The sequence below is a fragment of the Ambystoma mexicanum genome, chromosome 2p (assembly GCF_040938575.1).
Source record: "Ambystoma mexicanum isolate Mex_15411 chromosome 2p, UKY_AmexF1_1, whole genome shotgun sequence".
Classification (NCBI taxonomy): Eukaryota; Metazoa; Chordata; class Amphibia; order Caudata; family Ambystomatidae; genus Ambystoma; species Ambystoma mexicanum.
Window position 1 is genome coordinate 1453799837 of NC_090923.1, and position 24492 is coordinate 1453824328.

At 47.6% G+C, this 24492-nt stretch overlaps 1 protein-coding gene across 1 annotated transcript in view; it reads right to left on the bottom strand.

The window, feature by feature from the left end:
* The window catches only part of SEPTIN12 (septin 12), a 552608-nt gene that overhangs the window by 436681 nt on the left and 91435 nt on the right, over positions 1 to 24492 (bottom strand). The window lies entirely within an intron of this gene.

Below are 24492 nucleotides of genomic sequence, written 5' to 3' on the forward strand. Positions count from 1 at the left end.
CCATCGCACTGACCAGATGTATAGAGGACACTCTCCAGGGAGCGGTCTCGCGAGCTTGAGTGAACCTTATCGCTCGCATGTTGATCTATACTAGGGTAGGTTACCCTAGGCCTCCGGTATCCATCCTCAGGCAATAGGGGTAAAGAAAAAAGCTTTTGGGTGATGTATTAATGTTCTAGGTGTTATGGAGGATTTTCTGTTCTTTCTCAGCCTTTGCTTCTTTTTCTTTTGGTGTAGAACTTGTGGATTTATGGACTTGTTGATTGGATTTTTTAACTTGGGTTTTTATAAATTTCGCTTTTCGTACTTCGTGTGAAAGGTTTCTTGTAAGCCAAACACTAATAAATAAAAAAAAAACATTTGGTGGTGCTCTGCCTTGAAGGAAGGATGCAATACATTCAAAACTGGCATTCCCAATCCCATGTAGGTGATTAAGGTGTCATGGTGCACAGTGTCAAAAGCTGACAACAAGGACATCAAAGCCGACAGGCACCCGTTATCGAAAGAATTCACGCACTCCCCTAACCTTAATCCGTTCAGTCTCAGTGCCCCTAAGAGCTTGAATCCAGACTGCCCTGGTGCAACAGTGGTGCTCCCTCTTTGTAGTCCCCCCTCTTGGCTTCTAATGGAAGGCTTGATGTGGTGGGATGGTCATTATGTAGATTATTGGGGCTTTTGCAACACAGCCGAGACTGTTGCATTCTTTAAAGGGCCGAGGAATGTGCCATGGGTCAGTGTCGGGAGTTAAGGCCAGGGCAAGGGTGGGCATTTGATCTTTGATGAAGCTCGCTTACTGGAACAAAGAGGGCTTGAAAGATGATTGCCATTCTGATAATAGAGCACTCCGCCACTGGGGTGAATGCAGAGAGCGAGATTACCAGAGCCGGCGTCAGCAGGAATGAACAGCTCGACTGTGATTTTACACTGGTAAGGAAGCGCGTGGCGCAGGTTTATCACATCATCCCGTGTGCACTGCCCTCTTCTTCCCAACTAACCGACTCACCTCTGAAATCTACTACAACTTCACGCTAAACACACAAATGCCCCGCACAGTGACGTCATGCCTGTCAGCAGCTTCATCAGCGTCAGTGGAGCTATGACAAGGTCCTAACAACAACAAAAGAAATCGATTTAGAAAGACCACTCTGTGACTGTGAAACCCGCCGATTTCGAGCTAAACCCGCTAGGGGTGTTGGTAGGGGGTGGAGGGACGGGGTGAGGAGGACTGGTGGGGGGCAAAGCAAAGTCGTTTCTTTGATTTGTGTAGGTCGCCTAAAATCGGCCGAAACAAATCAGTCTTTTTGTTAGGCGACTACAAAAATCAAAAAAATGACATGGAACCTATGACAAAGCTGACATCTTTAGCTATACCACACATCCCGACACCAGCGGATAACCTGGATTTGCCGCACTGTACTTCAACAGATCTTTGGCTGTGCCATAAGGATACACACATATCCAGGTTTCACCAGCACCCAGGATGTGGGTGCTTCCGGCTTCCATCCATTAACAAACCAGTCTGCCTCTCCCTGTATCCTACTAACGACCCTGACCCTCCTCTTTTCTGACAGGGCCATGCGCAGCGAGGCAATCGAAAAGGCAGCAAAGCACTATACAAGACCGTGTTACATTAACACATGTAATGCTTTTTGTTGATTTTAAGCGTTTTGTGTGAGCCTCCAGTTGCATGGAAGCCGTAGCAGGCCTTCTTTGTACGCATGCTTGCTTTTAGTAGCCCTGTACATGGGTTCTACAATACAGCCTGGCTTCATCCTTGCCAGACTTCTAGCATCATTTAATAGCCATACCCTTTCTCTTTCATTCGGCAAACTCTTTATTAAAACCGCTGGACGCTGCTGTTTGTTCAAATGTGAACTTGCTTGGTTTTAATAGGACATGTATGCCCATGGTATACCGAGCTTGTCCAGCAATCTCACCAGGAGTGCACAGGGAGTTAGTGGCCTTTGCTGGTGTGGGGCCTGTGTGGTGATGAAGGCCTCTTGGAGGGCTGATTTTGACATCGTCCTCAGAGGCCAGTATGACTTTATATTGAGTGGATGGATATTGATAGTGTGGAGTTTCTGTACCCAATGGTAGAGCTAGTAGCTGATTAAGGAATGTGCTGATCAGAATTTTACGTATATCTCGGTTCTATGTGATTTTAACGAATACAAGAAGAATTAATTTTTACCGAAACATAACCAAAAAAATATCGATTTATTTTGCGGGGTCCCCCCCAAGTCCCGTTTCCCCATGTTTCAAACCCTAACCCCAACCCCCTAGCCACCAGATTTAACCTCTTGCCCCACCCGCACATATATATTTCTTTAAAAATCATTTATTTTCTCGTTGTTTTAGTTTTGTTTAAAATTGATTCTTTATTTTGTATTCGCTAAAATGACTGGCTATCGTATATCTCTAGCTCTGCGACTTTGAGCCCTGAACTGAAAAAAGGTACGAGGGGTGGCATGTGGTGTGGGTAGTCTTGCTGACCCAGGTGAGCGAATCCCAGATTCTGCACGTCACACGTAGCCTTCACTTTAGTTTTGAGGTCACTAAGCACTTCCATGGGGGAGGCTTAAGTCTCAGTGGATGTTCCTCTTGGAGGGGGCAGAGCCACTGGGCACATTAACGCTGAATGGAGTAAAGTCTGTCACTGCTGTGCAGGTGGAAACTGGGAGCGTGTCAGCAAGCGTATGGTGCTGACAGTGTGGGGTACCAAGAGGTGGAAGCAAGGATACGTGCCTGCTGCTAAAAATAGCTTTTTTTGTACCTCATGGCACCAGAGTATGTGAGCTGTACCATCTGTTCATCAGCCGCCCATGAGCGACACCTATAGCAAACAAAGTGCTCTTCTCTGATGAGGGACAAGCTTTCAGTGAAGTTCGGAGAAACCTCATTCCGTTCTTGCTGTGAGTTCACGGTCAGCCTGGCGTGTGTCAGGAGTTCACAGAATCAGAATGGCTCTCCCCGAGGTGGCAGTCAGTATGATTTCTTCCGGGTGCTCGAGCGGCTACACAAGGTCAGAGTGAGGAATTCGACCATCCGTATAGTGGGTGTGCGCTCGCCTGGGCTTGTTTTGAAATGTTTAATTAAATTGAATGATGGGAGGGCAACCCCTGGAATATGTGTGGGGCTAATCCACACACATTTTCCTATGCTCGCAGCATGACAAACTCATAGATCCCTGTACTCTGGGTTGACACAACCTACCGACACAGTCCGGCCTGCCATATTTAATTGGGATATGACAGCAGGAGCACAAAGAGCATCTCCAGAAGGGAGAGGACAAAATCTAACCCCCTGCCCTAACTAGCCTGATTAACTAACAAAGGCTCCATGGATCCGCCATGTCCTTTTGTTGGGCCCTGCAGCTGGTGGAAGCGATTCACATTACATTCGGAGGGTAATTCAAACAGGCCCACATAGGGCCTCGCTGCACATGTTAACAAAGGAGGCAGAAAACCTCAACAACCTTTCGTATGCAACTGTGTCAACCTGAAGCCAGCTCCCGCCCTCAGTATCGAATTGACAGTGAACTGTCATGTCTGGGACTGCATGTTTACAGTAGTTCACCCTGCAGGGGGACCCCATTCCTAAGGTACGAGAATGTGGTTTGCCGGAGCCATAGAGTCTGGTCTCACTGCAACTTCAAAGGAGAACTGCTGCTTTAATCGGGAACCACAGAGAGCTCCATTAATCAGAGAGATCTTTTGATCCACAACAGACAGGAGGATGGGTGGGTATCAGGTAATATTATCCCCATATATATGGTTGCTGTAAATAATATCGCCGGGAAAAGGTCGTGGCGATATTATATGGGTGACCATATATATGGGGACAGGGGCAAAAAAATTAAAAAAAAATGTAAAAAAATTAAAAATAAAAAAAAATTGGGGGTTGCGGGGGTTAAAAACGGCCATTTTTCGGTGACATTTTTGCATGGCGAGATTTTTGTGGCGACATTATTACATGGAACCGGATGGGTGTGACTTAGTATTAGATGTTTTCACCACTTTACCTTTTCTGTTGCAAAGCACTCTCGTTATGACCTCATGCATACAGAAGATTGTTCGTGGGGACCCAGGATTGGTTCATTAAGGTAGGCTTAACCTACACCAATCCCTGTGGCTCATTTGGCTTCAAAAGAGGGCTGAGCCCCTCTGTTGGCAGATCATCTGAAGGCTTCACCAGAAGCATAAGGAAGAACTCATCATTGGACCCTGGCTGAAGGTACAGTCTGCCTTACATCTTCCACCAGTGAAGGAAGCCCTGGACCTCCAAGTGGGAAGCAAGATAACTCCCTTAAACATATCCCAAGGAACAGAGGGAGATACCGAATCCAGAGAACCCTCCAGCAGCTCCAGAACCAGTACCCAGCCACCACACAGCGTGCCCTGCTAGGCTATGCAGCAAGCTTCCTAGGTGGGAGGTACCAGAGAGTCTCTGAACCTGGAACCAAGGACATGGAGGCCGCCTGCGCACACTGCTCAGCTTTGGGACATCCGCCTTAAAGGATGATACAAGCCCAGTGAAGAAGCTAGGAGAAGTGCATTGACGAGCATCTACTGATGTCCGCCTTAAAGGAAATGTTCAAGCCAGTCGAGCCCCTCAAACTGCAATCGACTGCAACGCAGACTGTTGTTACGCTGCAGTCGATTAATGCCATCCGAGACGTCTCGACCAGTGCTTCAGAAACACCGACCAGCACTGGGGCAATGATTGCTGACCCTGAGCCGCTGTGTAGGCCAGCCTGCAGCCGTCCGTTCAGCTTCGCTCACCAAACCGCCTGATACCTGCAGCTGTCACCCATCTTGAACTCTGTCACAGAAGCTGCAAAGCGCCCTGAAACTGACTCGATCCTGTCGAGTACCAAGAACACCTACAAGCACAAGGTACATTGTAGTTCTGTCCGACATTTTGTATTTGTATTTTGTTTATTTGTATTTGTATTTGTAATGCGCTCCTCACCCGTGGGTATCTGGGCGCAACAAGATTATACATTATTATACAGTACAGGATGTTACAGATAAGATAATTATTTACAGTAGTACATAGAGAGGAGTTAGAGTTACAGCACTATACAGTACATAGAGACAAATTGCACTTAAAGTCACTATACAATATGGTACATAATGAAGTAGCCAAGTTACGGCACTATACAGTACATAGGGACAGATTGCAGTTAAAGGCACTATATAGTATGGTACATAGTGAAGTAGCCAAGCAAAGGGGTAGAGTTCAGAGGTCATTAGACACTAGCCAGGTTTTCGTGTTTCTTTGTGTTTTTCCTGAAGCTAAGGAACATTTCTTCTGTTTCGGAGGTGCAGTGCTAGTGCGGTCCAGATTTAGGCTGCTTGGACCGGGAAACTATCCCCACCTGCTCCTTTCAGGTTGAATCTAGGCACTGCGATATTTTAAGACCCATTGCTCCCTTTGTGTTGATGCCAAGAATCCTTGAACTGTTGCGATTATTTACCATACCGAATGCCCTCCTGTCAGTATCGAGAGTGCATCCCTTTTCCTTCTTTGAAACCGTCTGTCCTCTGCATTCCTTTACAGGGTGGGTTGTATTTCATAGTGCTGCTATAACTGTCTGTTGTGATAATAATAAAGTAGATATTTGTATACAACCTTGTCTGGACAGTCCCTTTTGTCATTGGGTAATAATTGTATTTTCGCTGCGTTGCAACTAAGCAACGATACATAACCTTTTGAAGATAAGCCTGCTATTCCTTTAACGTTACCAAAAATGAGACAAGGATTATAATTTGCTCGTGTTTCCAATCTGTTCAGATCCCTTCTGGTGTACTAGCGGTGTGGGGCTAATTGATGGTTTCGAAACCGATATTCACCCATGGACCACTGGTGTCCTGGAAGTTGATTCATCACAGGCAGACATTGGCATTGAAAGTCTGTACCTTCCTCTCTCGGGAGGATAGCTCAGGGGCAACATGCTCACCTTGGAAGCAAGACGACACGGAGCAAAACAGGTTAGCTCCCCGGGTCTGTGCTTAGAAACCTCTCATTATAAATAACCAATTATATCATGATCCCAGTGGCCGCAGGGCATCGCCCTAAGGGCTGACCTGACATGCCAGAGTCGGACAGATTCAGCGACTGTCCAGCTGCCAGTCTTAACCATTGTTACTTTACTTTACTTTATTTTACTTTAATACATTTATATAGCGTGGCCATGAACCCGAGGGCGTGAGGGCACTACAAGACATAAACAACAAATAACAAGTAGAAGAGTCCAGGATGCAAAGCCATTGCAGAGAAGAGAATTTATAACTGTCTCGGAGTTATTTAGTTGAACAGATAGGTCTTTAGGCTCTTCTTAAACAATTCTAGGGAATCAATGCATCTCATCTCTAAAGGAAGAGCATTCCAAGCCCTAGGTCCATTGAAGGCAAAGGCTGAGTTAGCTGCTCTGACAGTGTGACATATTGGTTCAGATAGAAACTGCTGATTGTTTGACCTTAATGTTCGCACATTGTTTTTTATGGATAGCAGCTATTGTAGATATGCAGGCATGTTTCCGGATCCGCACTTATGTATAACAGTCAGAGTTCGGAATAGAAATCTAGAGGTCACTGGCAGCCAATGTAGCTCACATCTTGGCGATGTGACATGGTCTCTATATTTAAGATTCATGATGGCTCTGATAGCCCCAGTTACTGAGCCAATCTACTTTAAAATGCATAATTTTTCACAATTTTCCCCAAAAAGGCTTCTTGAGGTGCTACCGAAACAATTTTCTATGAAAATGTATGTTTTACACAGGTTCTAACGCGTTGTGGCAGGTCTTAAAGGCACTTGACTCTCAATAGTTGGGTAGTCTCCAGCCACCATGGCTTGGACATTCACTCTACTGTTCCTGGCAGTGTGATAGGGGGCTGCCTTTCACAGTCCTGGTGCACAGCCCTCTGCCTGCCTGCATGGCAGGAAATCTCCAAAGACAGTACAGCAATGATAGTGGCACCAGTGCACTGTGTTTTGGCACAGCCGGCGTTTCGGCACGGTGACTTCGCTGCAGCTCCATTCAGGCATGGCATGTTGGCCGTGGCCAACAGGGTGCACCAAGCTGTCCGCGCCGGGAGGGCACTGCTAACAGTAATATTGCGACACAAAACCCTTTACAGTCACATGTACTGAGCGTGTGGTTTTTTGCTAAAAAATATTGCCACTCAAAGGACTCCATTTATTAGTGCTTTGGATGACAATATATTTAAGCAAACAGTGATATCCTGGCACGGACAGCTCCCTGCACCATGTTGGACGTGGCCAACAGGGCGTGGCTGAATGGGAGCTGCGTCAAAGTCTCTGCACCAAAACCGCAGCACCTAATGTGTTGGGTTCAGGGTGATTACATCGAAAACATTTGTTAAAATCCGATTTGGTCGAGTTTATTTTCTCTCTAAATCGAATTGGCCGCAAATATATGCAGGGGAGACCCCCCGCAGCCACCCGCAACCTCTCCCTATATTTATATTCACAACCCCCCCACCCACACATATACCTGAGTTCGATTCCGGGATAAAGACTGCGACTATTTCGATTCGACCAAATGGGCAGCGCAGTCATTTGCCATTCCCAATGTGCTGCGCTGCAATGTCTGGCTTTGTGGCGGCACATCTGGAACTTGTGCTGCAATGCTGCCACATGGCCGCTGTGCTGCCTATCCGGCCTAACTCACCAATCTAGTTATCGTCTAGGCACAGGCTACATCAGGGTGGGCATCTACCAGTTCTGCCAGGGGCTGGGTTCTAATCGCCCAAGACTGAGAGGCAACGTACCCTATATTCACAGTGCCTTTGGGACGGTTCCCCTAGAGAAGTGCTCTGCTTCCCCGCATACTTCTTCTTTCGTCAAAGGGGCCCAGACCCTTGAGATGAAGGGCACCCCAGGGAGGTTGGTCCTGGTAGGTGACCATTTACCACAGGGAGTTACAATGCAGAATCTCGCTCCTGATTTGTTGAAAGAGCAGCTTGAAACCTCCTGTGATAGTGAAAGGCAGTAGGGGTGCTGCTAGGTCTGGAAATGATCCGGATCTATGCTGATGTCAGGACTGTCGGGACTCAGGGCTAGCTATAGCCTTTTGGTTGTAGCCCCTGAGCTTCTATCCGGGGCTACAACCAAAAAACAAGGGGCCTTTGTTACCTCAGCCCCCGCCCGCCACCCAGCAACACCTCCGAGAGGCGGCATCAGGGCCTCGTGCTTTTACCTACCCTCAATATTTGCCAGACATTTTCCGTAACTGTGCTGGGTAAAGTGCCACTATATCGGTTGCATACGAATTGTTCGTAATACAACTGTTCGAATGACAATTGACCTTTTCACAATTGACCAAATTGTGAAGGTCAATTGTGACATATATTACCAAAGCGATATATATATATATATATATACATATATATATATATATATACAAGGTCAATTGTGACCCTTTAAATTCGGTCAATTGTTCATTCGAACAATTGTAAACGAACAATTTGGGTAATACCACTATATCGTCTATAAAACGCATTCCCTCTGCTTGTCCAAGGTCGAATGCAGTGCATCACATAAATGGCAGTGTTTGTGCACTGATGAGCCTATTTTGGTGGGCATAGGCATCTTGCTGCTCTTTGCAGTGTTTTCAGTTTATGGATGAGGACAGTACATAAGCACCATCCAAAAGGCAACATGCTGCCGGGCAGTGCCATTGCACACAGAGCTACGAAGCGCTTCTTGGGTACACAGCCATGAACATCTGTGCCATCATGCAGTGTTGGGGCATTACAGCCAGCTGGCTGGTGCTGTACATGGTATGGAAACTTATGAAATAAAATAACCATGGCACACTGATTTGGGATGTTTAGCATATATGGCCCTGAACATGGTGCTCTCTCCATGAAGGGAATATTGCAGCCAGAGTTAACGTGCCCAGGACATGGCTGAAAGCACTGCATACGGCATAGTGCCTATGCGGCATGAATAGAGTGCCCGACGAGCACTGCAGCCAAGGACACTCTGACGAAGGGCATACTCCAGGCACAGACCTTGCCGAAGGGGCACAGTCCTTAGGCAGGGGCACAGTCCTTAGGCATGGGCACAGTCCTTAGGCATGGGCGTTGTCTATGTCTATGTCTTTGTGCTTATAACGTGCAGAAAGCCTGCAGGCGTTGGCGTGCCGAGGGTTCAGTGCCTGCACGCTATGATCATAGGCCTTGCTTGGTGGGGCCAGTAGAGACGTCAGCAACACGGAATTCTGTATTTTTAATCATGACATCATTACTTTGATACTGAGGAATCGGCATGTCGTTTTATCAGTAGACAAGTACCTTAAGAAAAAAAATGAAAAGTGGGAAATAGAAAACATTCTCAAAGAAAATGAGGTACCGGGCGTGTGGGTGTCTCTTGCAAGGCAAAAAGAAGCACTTTAAAATGGTACTTTTCTGCCAGTGGAAAAGGCTGCCAGATGGCGTAGCACTGTAATATAGTCAGGACCAAAGTTCAATGGTTATCAATCCCTGCTTTAATTAGTTAACTGTAAATTACCCTCATTGTAGTCCTCTTTGATATTATTTCCTTCTTCTTGCTTCAACATTTACAAATAAATGCCACCCTATCATCAACATGATTATTTTGAAATGCTATCATTTCATAAAACAATAAATCCATACATTGGTTGCAAACATTCAATGGTATTTGATAAATATACAATAATAAATACATACGTCACAGAATAAAAAAAACTCTAAAACAATCAACAATCATTATATTTAGTCAGGTACACCCTCTGACAAACTGACCTGCCGCCTGCTGCAAAGGCAATATCGTCTCGCCATTCACTCCAAGAAGAGGGCCCACGTCCAAGCCCACATCACTGAGGCCACCAATAATAGGCTGAACTTTTCAAAATTTGCAAGAATTTGCCAATCCTAGTGCAGTCTCCTCCTCTCCTCCCTCCCAGGCCCTCTGCAATGCACACGCCTCACACTTCTCCTCCAAAACTCAAGACATCCTGTCCTAACTGTCATCTACTCCCCCCACCCCAATACCTTGCCTTCTTCTCTTGCCTCCTTTTGCACCCCTTTACCCCGCTTACTCTCCTCCTTCTCTCCCATTGCCCTGACGAGATCTCTAGCATAGTTCGCTCTATGAAAGTCTCCTCTAAACTGGTCTTCCAGAACCATCAAAGATAATATTGCCTCTCTCACTCCAGCCTTGGCTGACCTCTGTAACCATTCCATTGCCACTGGCTCAATCCCTCAAGCACTCCCTTGTTCACCCTCTACTAAAAAAGCAGTCTGCTGACCCTTCTTATCCATCTAACTATCTCCCTATCTCTATCACCCCTTTTTTGGGCAAACTCATGGAAAAACTGGTCATCCCCCAACTGACCCTCCACACCGAAGCGGATGGCTGCCTACATGACCACCAGTCTGGTTTCAAAGCATCCAGCGCCAGGCAAACTGCTCTCCTGAACACCCGTGAAGATCTGCTCTCGAACCTGGACTCTAACTCTCCCTCTGTTCTGATCCTCCTCGATCTTTCTTCTGCCTTTGACACTCCATCCTCATAAATCTCCATGATACCCTGGCCATCACAGACCGGGCACTGACGTGGTTAATCCCCTTTCTTTCAAACCGACCCTCACAAGTGCAAATGGGCCAATTCCTCTCCTTCAACGCACTCTCTACTTGTGGCATTCCTCAGGGCTCTATCCTATCGCCATGGCTCTTCAACATCTACCTAGCCCCTCTGGCCCACTTTCGCTCCACCGTCTCTCCTCATTTCCAGTGGTATGCTGATGACACACAGCTCTCCTTTAAGCTTCCATCTTATCCCTACCCGCCTTCCTCTCTCATACTTGCCTGTCTGACTGCTATTCGGGCGTGGTGCTCAGCCAAGGATCTCTGCCTTAATCCCAGTAAAACAGAGATCTTTCTCATTAGGGTGCCTGCTCCCTCTTTCCCCCCCAACTCCTTGGCCACCCTTCTCGGGCCCCCTCCCCTCACCCTCCTGTGAGGCAAAAAAGCCTTGGGGTCATCTTTGACTCCTCTCTCTCTTTCTCCCCACATATCACAGACCTTGCCAAGAAGTCCACATTTCAGCTCCACTTCCTCAAAAGGCATTCTCCCTTTCCTCACCTTCCCCCAGAAGCTCAACATCTCCAAAACTCTGGTCCTCTCTAGGCTGAACTACTGCAACAGCCTCTTCCTCAATCTGCCTCTTCCCTACCTTCACCCCCTTCAACTAATCCAGAATAGTAGTCAAGGAGGAGTTTTTTGATAAAGTGTGATCCAAATTGTGCATTTTAAAGAGTATTTATTCATTAACACTGACAAAAACTACTAGCTGCAGAGTGAATTAACTCATCAAACTGTCCCACATTGCCCAAAAACACTGGCACACACCAGCATTTTGTGTTTCTATTTTGGTCATGTGCCTATTACCCTATAGACCAGTTCAAGCCTGTCCACGCCCCCCTCAGACTTGAGCTGGATCTTCTTAAATTCAGAAAACTTCTGAAGACTTTCCTTGTCTCCTCTTCCTTCCCCCTCCCCCTCCCTTGCTAATGTCCCTTTGCCGCTGTGACTGGTGTCTGGTCCCTTCTGAGTCATGCAGGGACCTGACCGCTCCTGACCAGTCCCCCCAGCATCCTGTACCAGCACTTGTCCTCGGGCACCCTTTCCCAGACTAGCCTGAATCTGGTCCACCCAGTCCATCACACTTATCTGCCCTTCCCCTCTTCCCCCCCTTGCACTTCTCCATCAAACTTATCTCCACTTCCTCCTTTTGCCCTTGCACTTGCCCTCACTGGCCCCTCTCAGCACGTGCTCACCCCCTGTAGGCCCCATACTCCTACACCTCAGCCCCTCCCATCCCTGCCCCCTACTCCTCCCTCCCCTGCACTTACCACCTTTGTCTTTGCACTTGCACGGTAGGATTGTTACAAGGCCAATATAACCGTCATTGTTGTTTTCTTTTTCCTATGTCCCCGCCCCCTGCCTTGTGGCATCTGGAAACAATTGTGCATAGGCATCATACAAATGCCCAATAAATAAATAAATAAGTCCCAATCAGCCAAGCCGCCTTTAAAAATGAATCCACATTACCTCTTATAAAATCATCAGCCACGTAGTGCAAGGTCATCATTGCTTCAACACAATTGAAATAGGACGCGCTCTCAGCACTGATGGAAGCCATGGCCTATGGGGTCTCATACAGAAGCCAGAACAGCATAGAATGCGTAAGATTCTCCAAGCACGTATAGCATTTTGGGCACGTCTTAACACCATTGTCATACCACTTGGCTGCAACCGTCTCAAGTGCACAGTGTCATTGATAATGCCCTGAGGGTACTGTGGACAGGGGTGCTTTGCTTGGGGCCTATTTGCAGGCCATACTCTGTGCCCATTTACCATGGGACATGACTGCATTGACTGTTCTATTTTGTATCATTTGTGATGTCATGGGTAATGTGTGATGAAGTCAGCTAATTGTCCCCATTCACTATTATGGCTGTGGGGGTGTTGGGAACCGGGGACGCCAATCTAGCACCGTCTCTGCATCCATAGTTTCAGCTAAGTGTAGGGGCAAGCAGAATCTGCTGCACTCTGGGGCGCCGGGGCAGAAGCCCAGTACGTGCCCCTCAGTGCGTAATTTGTAAAAAAATATATGTGCCAGGGCCTAAATATTTTCTAGCACATCTGGGACATATCAGGGCGGGCAGCTCCCGGCCCACTGGTGCCACCATCCACAGCAGTCCCCTTAAGTGTCAGCATTTTCAGGGTATAACCTGCAACTCCTATCAGCTATGGCGAGTGATGGATGCACTACCCAGGGCAGATGTGCAATTTATAGATAGCAATCGACATAAACTAACATAGCATACTAGTTTAAGGCGAATGTTTGCATGATTCTTTAAACACATCATCAGTGTTAACCTTTTGTTCGCAGCAAGTTGAGCGTGCTCATCTATCCAAAGAAGACAAAGTAAACATGCTTTCCTCTTCTGGCAAATGAATTGACAAATGCAGGAAAAATCATTCCTGAACTGATGAACTCGTCTGTCAAATACTGACTGCAGTAAAACAGTTGAGTATAGTTTGGCGCGCATGGCAGACATTCCTCTTAGGCACCGCATTAACCATTTGCCTGGCTTTGCCCCTGTGTTGGTGCTGCTGGCTGGTGGCTGTCCTCTGATTGTCCACCCACACTGCAGTAGCAGAGCTGCGCCATTGTCATGCAGGATGACCGCAGCACCCAGAATTGTCACCTTCCAACTCATTGCTATACACGAAAACTAGCACTGCCCTGCCCATCTGGGCCATTAGGCTCAGGAATAACAATGAACCGGCCCAGAATGAAGAGACTGCGCCCAGGGCACATGGCTGTTCCTTGTTGTGTGACAACTACTGAATGAGAGTTCAAGTAATATGGTTCCGAAAAGCCTCATCATAATCAGACTGAGTATGAGAAGATAAGTGCCGGGGCTCAGAAATAAGTACCAGGGCTGAGCCCTGGCAACCACCCCCACAAATGAATTTCTGATGATCCTGCTTCCTCATTTTGGGCACACCCTCTAACATAGCATTGGCACATATTAACGCAATGGCCAAATGGGCTCAAAGAGTGACACAGCTGGAAACAGCGCAGCCATGAACAAACCACCACAATTGATCCGCTCATAGAGTTTATGGAAAGTGGGGAACATTTTCGAGGACCCAGATGCAGAATTCATATCTACTTAGTAGCGCAACCTCACATGGGCACCGGAGAAAGGGCAGGATTTCTTGTGACTTTAAAATAGCCAGTGGGCCCTTTGAAGCTTCGGGAGCAACATGAAACCAACAGCTGCAGGTATTCCCAGTAGAAAAAGGCCTATCACAGCCTGTGATGACGATTATGATGATTGGTTATTTATAACACGCTTAATACCCGGAGGTTTCTAAGCACGGACCCGGGGATCGAACCTTTGTTGCTCCGCGTCGTCTTGCTTCCAAGGCGAGCACGTTGCCCCTGAGCTATCCTCCCGAGATTGCATCAGAGAGGCAAAAGAAGAGAGCGTGGAGAGGATGTGAGAGTGAGAGGAGCGAGGAGAGAGCTGCATAGAGAGCGGGCGTTTGGCCTATAGCAGCAGAGCGGTCCATCTGCTATATTCCCGGAGGCACAGTGCAAGTGGTAGAGTGAGCCGGGGGCTACATCCTTCGATTCAGGGCCAGCTTGGAGCTTTATCCATGAAGGGACACGGACACTGCGGGAGCTTCATTGTGAACCGGGTGCTGTATCACTGCATGCAGAGCATGCTGGGTGCTATTTCCCCGAAGGCATAGTGCAAGTGGTAGAGTAAGCCGGGGGCTACATCCTTCGATTCCGGGCCAGCTTGGAGCTACATCCATGAAGGGACACGGACACTGCGGGAGCTTCATTGTGAACCGGGTGCTGTATCACTGCATGCAGAGCGTGCTGGGTGCTATTTCCCTGAAGGCATAGTGCAAGTGGTAGAGTAAGCCGGGGGCTACATCCTTCGATTCCGGGCCAGCTTGGAGCTACATCCATGAAGGGACACGGACACTGCGGGAGCTTCATTGTGAACCGGGTGCTGTATCACTGCATGCAGAGCGTGCTGGGTGCTATTTCCCTGAAGGCATAGTGCAAGTGGTAGAGTAAGCCGGGGGCTACATCCTTCGATTCCGGGCCAGCTTGGAGCTACATCCATGAAGGGACACGGACACTGCGGGAGCTTCATTGTGAACCGGGTACTGTATCACTGCATGCAGAGCGTGTTGGGTGCTATTTCCCTGAAGGCATAGTGCAAGTGGTAGAGTAAGCCGGGGGCTACATCCTTCGATTCCGGGCCAGCTTGGAGCTACATCCATGAAGGGACACTGCAGAAGCTTCACTGTGAACCGGGTGCCGTATCACTGCATGAAGAGCGTGCTGGGTGCTATACCCCTGAAGGCATAGTGCGAAAGCCGGAGATTGTGTGAAAGCTAGTGCTATATCCCAGTGTGCTGGGTGTGATAACCCTGAGACTGAAAGCGTGCTGGGTGCTGTAATCCTGAGAATGACGAGTAAAGCAAGAAATCTCCTGGCACCATTGCCCTGACACGGATAGGGAATGTCTCCAGGCTCTGGATCTCTGGAAAGTAGAGCGCCTTCCTGCCTCTATTGCTTTCCCCACTTCAGTTATCCTTCTGACCATAACGCTGAGAGAGGTGAAATCTCTACTGGGTTATAAGACACCCTAAAGCTCTGGATATAGCTGCTTCCAACCCATCTGCTAAGCCCATAGATATCTGTGGCAGCATAACTTCACTGTTGTGCGCTGGTTAGCAACAGACATACGAACGCTGCATGGAAGGGTAGAGAGATGTTTACTTTGCTAACCGTAACAAGTCCATTTCAATGGTTTTACACTTTCCCATCATAACCATAATGTACATTCAACTGCTTTTTTTCTGTGAATATGTCAGGGTATTTTCATTGGCATAGTTTACAATCTAATATTACCAAAGAATGACAGCTTCCCTTCACCAAAGCATTGTTAGAATGTGTGTTTATGTGTACGTGTGTGTTGCTGAAAATAACAGGGTTCTTGGTGTCAGTAATTTCAGGGTGATGCTCAATTATGACAAGAGCCTGCTCCTTTAGTTGCCGATGGAGCTTAATTATGTCACTGGTTCTGCATAATCATGGGTTGTGGTGCAGGCAGGTCATGTATGCCTCTGGTGCTGCTCCATTATGCCCTGTGTGCTGCCATACGCTTATACTGTGATACACTGATGAGCCAAACAGCCATACTGCCTCCACCTATGCAGTATACGTTCATACACTATGGACCGTAACCCCAGAAAACGAAAACACTGACATTCAATATTTAAGAAAGGTTTGAATTCAAGGGTTAAGGTAATCTCACAACAAGTAAAAGTCTACAAAGAGTGGGGATAACATAGGTAGGTTTGTGAACACTCGCTCTACAGCACTATCCATTCAACCATAAAACTTGGAAGTACAAACACTCACTTGATAGCTCTTCACATCCAACCTACACACTCACTTCAAGTAGTAGGCAGCGTATATCAACATCACAGTTGAAGTGTGTGTTAACATTTGATAATTACTGGTGTGGAGTGAATGTACAAACATTTATAGTAGTTGACATTTTCTGAAAAGTGGCCCCAGAAAGGAACACAATACACCACATACTGTGGGCCAGATTCAATTATTTAGACAGACCTCAAAAGGCGAAATACTCCCCAAATGAGTGAAACCCTCTCAAAAGAGGGAACATTGCCACAATTAGGATTCTCGTCTGAAAATGATAGGGTCCTGTGCCCATTTCGGAAATTCAGACTCAGTAATACCTGTAGTTAATGAATGAGACTTGTAACAATCATGCCAAGGCTCCTTCCTTCGAGTAAGGCCTGCATCCACATATCGAGGTCAACTATCAGTGACTGTGGGTAGTCTATGTGGGTGATCTGTGTGCAATGACATCATTTCTCACTAAATGAATGAGAGCCAAATACAATGAAACCCCCCCCCACTTGCCGCCCATGAGTGAGGCCACACCTAGGCCCGCTGAGGGAGACATTGATCCAACGAGTAAGCCTACGTAACCCGATGGGTGAAGTCTGCACCTTTGCGAGGCACGGCTCAACCAGACACAATGCGGGAGTTTCTTTAGCAATATGTGCCCCCGCCATCCACACTCTTTGAGACCCCCCACCAGTGAGTGAAAACATCTTTGAGAAACACACCAAATGAGTATAACTCTTACACAATGAGTGAGTCTGGCTCCTAATTTGGGGGAGACATTTTCATCCAATGGGGGAGACAAACACAGAATGTGAGACTTGGATGCAGTAAAAGTGTGTCTCAGACCCTTCTCCAGTGGGAGAGATGAGTCGCCAGTGAGTGTCGCCCACAGCCATGGGTGGACAGTGGCACTCAGTGTGTGGAACCCTGGTTCCTTGAGTGAAACTAGATCTACATGAAGTATTATGCCCCATGACAAAGGACCTCGTCTTTGTTTACACCCGACTTTCACGTCATATTAATTCACATGACCTTTGGGCCTGATTATACCTCAAGTAACTGTAGTTTCATTGTTTAGAAAAGTCCAAATGAAATGCAGCACATGCATAATACGAGGCCTACCAAAAGCTGCCAGTTGCAGTGTACTTGCAAAATAAATATTCGCACCGCGAAAGGTAGATTGACCAATCACAATTCGCCTTTTCTGGGTGCCTACACCATTGCAAACAAACGTCAAAGGATCTCGTCCCTTTTCTATTTTAATGGTGGCGGACCATTTTTTGACATTGTTTTTCTACGACGCACATCTCTCATCGGAACGTAAAAATAAAGAAAAGTATCCGTACCTCGGGAAATCCCGTGGTGCTCAAAGCTTTCACCCCCTGTCTGGGGGGCGGACGTGGCGTTTAGCGGCCTGCAGACCAAGCTGACCTTCGCTCGGGCTGGCGGACCCTTAAACGCCATGCCCCCCTCCCCCACCCGGAGGCCTCTGCTTACATTCCCTCCACATATCCTGATGTGCTCTTTGTCGCTGCGCTGCAACCCAAAGCATCTTCGGCAATAAGATGCACTACTTGGTGCCTTTTCTGGGGTCTCAAGTGATTTCAACTCTCATTCTAATCACTTTACGGGGCCAGCATGTATTTAAGCAATGTTTCAGCTTGCAAAGATTTCCAAATGGATGAGTACCAATTCACCACAACTCCAGGGATAGTGGGTGTGACCTCACACACCCAATGACATCCCGTAATATTAATTCACATGCCCTTTGGCCCTGATTATACCTCCAGAACCACATCACATCACGCATTTTAAAAGATGCAACATGCATAAGATTACTAAGTACCAAATAGTAGAAAAGTGGGCAAAGGTGTGTCTGTTTTGACTGCATATTAACTTTTGTTCTACATGATATGCCACGGGCACACCACGGAGGGCAATCGCAGACCTGGGGAACTTGCCCCATATTTCCATAGCGCCTCACACGTCCAGATGCTGATATAACATTCTCAGTGCAGTCTCCTGCACCCACATAGTGGCATCACATGCCCCATTAAGGCTTATGGGAGTAGAGCCTCAGATGACCAAGTGCTGCCTCACTCACCCAAGTACTGTCATTTTATGTCAGGTAAAGCCATATATGCCAGGTATAGCCATCAAAAGCAGGCCCACGGGCCCGGGTATTGCCATCATACGCCAATCATAGCCTTATTTGGCCAGGCACACCCTTGTGCCACTTGGTCACCAAACCCCACCATTGACAGCAGGTTGGAACCAAGACGGTCCCATGGGCAAAACTTACAAAAGGGACCCGGGGGATGGAGATGGGGTAAATGATGGGGGCAGGGTTTGAGGTGGGCAGATTTTGAGTCGTCTGCGCTATGTCAATGGCGAATGTTGGGGTGAATGATTTGTTGGCTTATTTGTTTTTTTTTGTAAATTACAAATTCACCACTTTTCCTAAAAGAATGTTGATCTCTAACCGTTCAGTGGTCTTTTTCATAATTATATAAAAGTTGATTTTTAAACAATATTTCAATTTTTGCCAACATTTCTTTAATTCTTAACTGTGCTCCAATTGTGCTTGTTGGTTTCTTTACTCCCCCAGCGCCTCCCTCAAAGTAAGTCTGGAACTTGGTCTGAGTTACTAAAGGGCGAGCCAAAGGTACTAGGAGAAAGTCCTTGGCTCGTCCCTGTTTAGGATCAGCTGGGGTACCGTACGGTACCGTGTTGCCTAGACTGTTTACTCTCCTCTCCGCCGTCACTCTCTCAGTCAGCTTCTCACACACATCCAAACAGGGAGACTCCCATCAGATGAGTAAAACCTCAGCGCAGTTACACCACACCTGGTGAGACCCTTGGCCAGTCGGGGAAATGTTACCTTATGTTATAGTCATGTGTTAAGCGCTGACTATTCACCTCTAACAGAGTGATTGGCGCTGAAAGCAGTGAGTAGAGTGCTGAGAAGATCGACGTAGAAAAATAAGCTATTGCCTGTATAGTTTCCAGCCTTCCAAAAACCAAAGTCACCCCCAACACGACAAAGATGAATTGGGAGGGCATTCCACATAGAGGGAGACAGAACAGAGATAACACAGCCACCACCTCTTTGGACAACTGACTTTGGGGATCAAAAAAGGTAGTTTGTTGGTGGATCATAACGTGCAGACGAGTCTCTATACTCTTAATTTGTCCAACAAAAAGTAGACCTAGTTCAGTAGAACGCTTTGTAAGCAAAGTAGCGTTTCTTAAAGTCTGTTCACTTTCTACCAGAGAGACAGAGCAGCTGATGCAAAGCTAATGGAACAGGGGCTCGTTTAGGAAGATTCGACAAAACGCAGGCTGCTGAGTGTTGGATGGACTGGGGTTCGTCAAGTGCATATTGGGGAGACCTGCCTAAGGTGCATTACAGTAGTCTTACTACAGCAGTCCCACCCACCCATGAGTGAAATAAGCATCAAACAAGGCCAGGTACCTGTCAATGAGGGAGCCCCTAACCCACTGAGTATTATCCTCAGCCACTGAGCGAGCCCCTCCACCTATCAGACAAGCAGACAGTGAGCAAAGCCCTTCCTCTATGAGTGAGACTCGCACCCACTGAGGGAGAGCCCCACACCCTCTGAGTTGGACCTGCATCCAGTGAGACATGTGTCCAGTGAATAAGCACCCCCATAATAAGTGAGATCCTCGCACTGCCTTACTGGCATTAGCTGTCACTTGATGGTAGCAGCTCCAAAATGGTGCGAGTACCTGGATATATAATAGCCGTGCTTGGCTAATGCCTATTACTTATACACAAGCCAAAACTGTTGGCTTGGCCAATGCTGGTTTTTAATAGGACTTGAGTGAAGGACATACATAGAGCGTATACATTGAGTGGCTGAATGCAGACCTGGTTAAGGTATTTTTATTACACCAGTACCATGTTTACAGCTCCAATTATGTCATTAACTCTCAGAAGACTGCCTTAATAAAAAAGCACTGGCAGGCACTTGGTGAACAAAGTTGGATGGTAAGGCTTGAAAAAGCTATCTGAAAGAGATCTCAGGCGGTGTGTGTTTTGGGTATGGAGGGCAGGAGGTGGGTGGGTAAATAATCAAACAACACTTACAAGCTTGTGTCCCTCCTCATATGGCATTTCTCCCAAGCTATGCTCTAATGCAATCGTTTTGGCTTATAAGCGTGTCCTAATAACCAAAACGAAAAGTATAGCCGTCTCAATATGCAGCACAAATACCACTCCATTGATGTTGTAGAGGCAAATCCGAGATAACTGACTACAATTACAGTATACTAGCACCTAAATAATGTTAAAACAACTTTACACCCCCCCCCCCACCTTTGATGCCCCCACTGGAAGCCTCTGGGTGCTTCTCAAGTGGTGGGGGGGGGGGGGGCGAGGGGAGCTAAGTGCAGTGATGTCACCTCCTCACTTTCACTGATGTTGTTGGGTGCCCAGAGTCTGCCGGTGCCGGGCGAGCTGGGACCTGTTCACTTCCCCCCGAGTGAAAACAAGATGGGAGCGCCTCCCGCTCAGAGCTCCCGGGGAACAATCGGGCCTTGTCCCTGCCCAGAGCCCTTCCCACCGAGCCAGGTAGAAGAGGGGAGCCAGGAGGGAAACCAGGGACGGAAGCCAACAGAAGACTCTGCAATTCCGCCCAAAGACCCACCCGCGGCTGTGGAGGCGGTAGTACCACCCTTTCTCTTTGAATACGATGTTCGTAAATGTGTTGCCTGCTGAAACCAAGGGGAACGTACTTGGATTTCAGCTGAGAATACATGTACCCCGGTAACTTTGTCTGCACCGTATGTGAAAACTCCACCGGAAATATCTATGCAGAGAGATTCTGCAGGCCAGCTCCTTTTCCATACTAGGCAAGATAAACCAGTGGGTTGGGCACCCGCTGCAGAGGTCTGTGTGTTGCCTGCAGGTCACAGGTTAGATCCTTGTTCAGTTGCCTGCAAGTAACTGCTCTCACTGACAGCCCTTCATTAACTTGGGAGGAATTTAGCACTAAATAGTTACAATCAAAGTGTCAATGCCCTTATGAGGCACCCAATATTTGAATCAATACGTATTATTCTCTGCATTTTCTAGGACTATTTATATCTAGCTGGCACATCATTCCCACATTAAGCCCACTTATGAAACGACTTCATGCCCACATAGCGCATCATTGCTGGTTAACATTATGCCCACTCTGCACCAAATGTCCAGTTTCTGTGAGGCCCCAGACCATGGCCAGCTTCCATTAGATGTTCTTAACCCATGATTGCTCATGCCCCCTGTCAGCATGTGTTACGGGCAATGCTTCCTGTGGTCACCCAGGGCCTCGATGGGCAGCTAGGCTGAAGCCACCAGTGTACTCTATTGGGTGAGCAGAATTGCCAGGCCCAGCCTAGCCGAGCCGACCTGCAAGCAGACAGACCTGAGAGGGGCCCTTCACAGCCCTGCCCATGGGAATGCCCTTTTGGCACATGTACATTGCTTGCCCCAGCCACTTTGCTGCTCTTAGTGTTGGAGCACTGATCAGATTTGCACTGGTTCTGCTACCAGTTAAGTGACACAGGTTGTCTCGATGCCACAATGCTGCACACCAGCTCAATTTTCAGCCGTGCCAAGGCAGCACAAATTGGACCATTGCACCTGCATTACTAATTGCAGCCCCAGCACAGCGACAACCTATGGCTGCTTTCAGCCCCAGTGCAATGGCAACATTTGGATGTGAGCTAGCTCTGAAAACAAAACCAGCACACATCTGGCCATTGCACTACCCTGCACTCTTTTGCAAATCCTTTCATTGCAACAGTCCTTAGACTTGCAGAACTCCCATAATGGGAATGGCTCTGCAAATATCAGCAAGGTCTCCAATAAAGACAGCAGCGTTATACGCCCAGTTTGCACATGGCATATCATAACAGGAAATATGACATGACAGGTCATGACTTGTCCTGTTAAATGTTAAAGGTATTTGTACCACGCACTGTCACCAACGGAATTGGTCCCCAGGCGCTCAGGTGGATCTGTAAACCAGAAGGCGGGGTGGGTTAGTAAGGTGAAGAGGGAGGAGAAGTGGTGTCCTGTTACACTGTGCGCTGAGCTTTGATGCGAGTATCGGTTCGATGCCAGTCCTCATGTGCTGTTAGTGCGGCTTATGCGTTGTGTGTTGTTGCAGTGTGTTGAAGTGCGTGCGGCTTGCTGTGCGAGAGGTGGTTGTATGAGTTTTTGTATGAGTTAAGTCTGCAGAGATTTTGAACATTTTTGGTTAGTGGGTTATATGTCTCGCAGCTGATCTTCGTAGTTTGGCTAAATGCCTAGATTTGAGGATCCCGTATGGTGGGGGAGAGGCCCAGGTCTCACAATATACTAAGTTTCACCATACAATATACAGCGATGGAGGCTACACCTAGATTCGAGAATCCTGTAAAGTGGGTGAGAGTTCTAGGTTTCATAATACATTGCGTTTCGCCATACAGTAGACAAATATGGTAGCTATACCTAGATTTGAGAGTTCTGTATAGTGGGGGAAAGGCCCAGGTTCCACAGTGAGTTGGTTTCAACATATAATAGACAAAGGTGCAGGCTACACCTAGATTTGAGAGTCTTGCAGAATGGATATGACGCTGACTAATGTTCACAATTCTATCTAGGTGTTGCACCTGCTACCATTCACAATTCTGTCCGGATGCACCGCAGGCTAATATTCACAATTCCATCAAAGTGTGGCACATGCTAACATTCATAATTATATCTAAGTGTAGCACCTGCTAACATTCACAATTCTATTTAAGAGTAGCACCTGCTAACATTCACAATTCTGTCTGGAAGCGATGCAGGCCAATGTTCATGATTCTATCTAAGTGTGGCACATGCTAACCTTCACAGTTCTAAGTGTGGCACATGCTAACATTCACAATTCTGCCTGGATGCGATGCAGGCCAATGTTCATGATTCTATCTAAGTGTGGCACATGCTAACCTTCACAGTTCTATCTAAGTATGGCACATGCTAACATTCACAATTCTGTCTGGAAGCGATGCAGGCTAATGGTATATTGACCATATATAAAAATGGCGGCTACACCTAGATATGAGAGTCCAGTACCATGGGAGAGAGGCCCAGGCCTCAAAAGCACCAGGTTTCATAGTATAATACAGTAGGTTTAGTTTTATAGCAGACACAGATGGGTTTGATATACCTGTACTTGAGAGTAAATTTATAATGGGCGATTGCTAGTGTTAATAATCCCTAAGAGAGTGATGTGGGTGACATTTGCATTGCAAGCTATATTCTAAGGCAAGGTAATGTAGAGTGATAGGGCTTTCTGGAGTAGAGTGATTGCTCTACTCCCCATCCATGACACACTTACTTTGGTAGTTGCTGCTGGTTGACGGCTGGCCTTTGGCTTCACTGGCATTCGCTGTTGACACCTGCAGACACTTTCTGGAGCCGCTGATGTAGGAGCCGCCATTTGCCTCAGGCCCTTAGCCGCAGGGGATGCCGGGCAGAATGTTGCCCGGGTCAGGTCCAGGATAAGGAGGGGTACACCAATCAGGCCCAGAGGGAGGGTGCGGGAGGCAGGACTGGAAGGGAAACTGGAACGGGGCATCGCAGACCGCGATGGTCGCTCTGGGTGAGATTTAAGCACCATGATGCATTAATGGGGCAGGCGCAACACAAAACTAATGCTTACCTTAGAGGCCAGGATCTAAATGGCTCAGGAAGCACGAGTGCTATGGGGGTTAGGCCCTGCAACACACCACAGTCAAAATAGCCAATCAGGGCTAAGGGGAGGGTGTGGGAGGCGGAACTGGAGAGGGAAGCTGAAACGGGGCATCGTGGACTGCGAGGGTCACTCTGGGTGAGATTTAAGCACAATGATGCATTAATGGGGCTGGGACAGCACAAAACTGACGCTTATTTGAAAGGCCAGGGTCTAAATGGCTCAGGGAGCACGAGTGCTGCGGATGTTAGGCCCTGCAACACAACACAGTCAAAATAGCCAATCAGGGCCAAGGGGAGGGTGCGGGAGGCGAGACTGGAGAGGGAAGCTGTCACGGGGCATCGCGGACCGCAAGGGTCACTCTGGGTGAGATTTAAGCACAATGATGCATCAATGGGGCTGAGGCAGCACAAAACTAACACTTACTTGAAAGGCCAGGGTCTAAATGGCTCAGGGAGCATGAGTGCTGCAGATGTTAGGCCCTGCAACACAACACAGTCAAAATAGCCAATCAGGGCCAAGGGGAGGGTGCGGGAGGTGGGACTGGAGAGGGAAGCTGGAACAGGGCATCGTGGACCGCGAGGTTCACCCTGGGTGAGATTTAAGCACAATGATGCATTAATGGGGCAGGGGCAGCACAAAACTAACACTTACTTGAAAGGCCAGGGTCTAAATGGCTCAGGGAGCACGAATGCTGTGGGTAAGGCCCTGCAACACAACATGGTCAAAATAG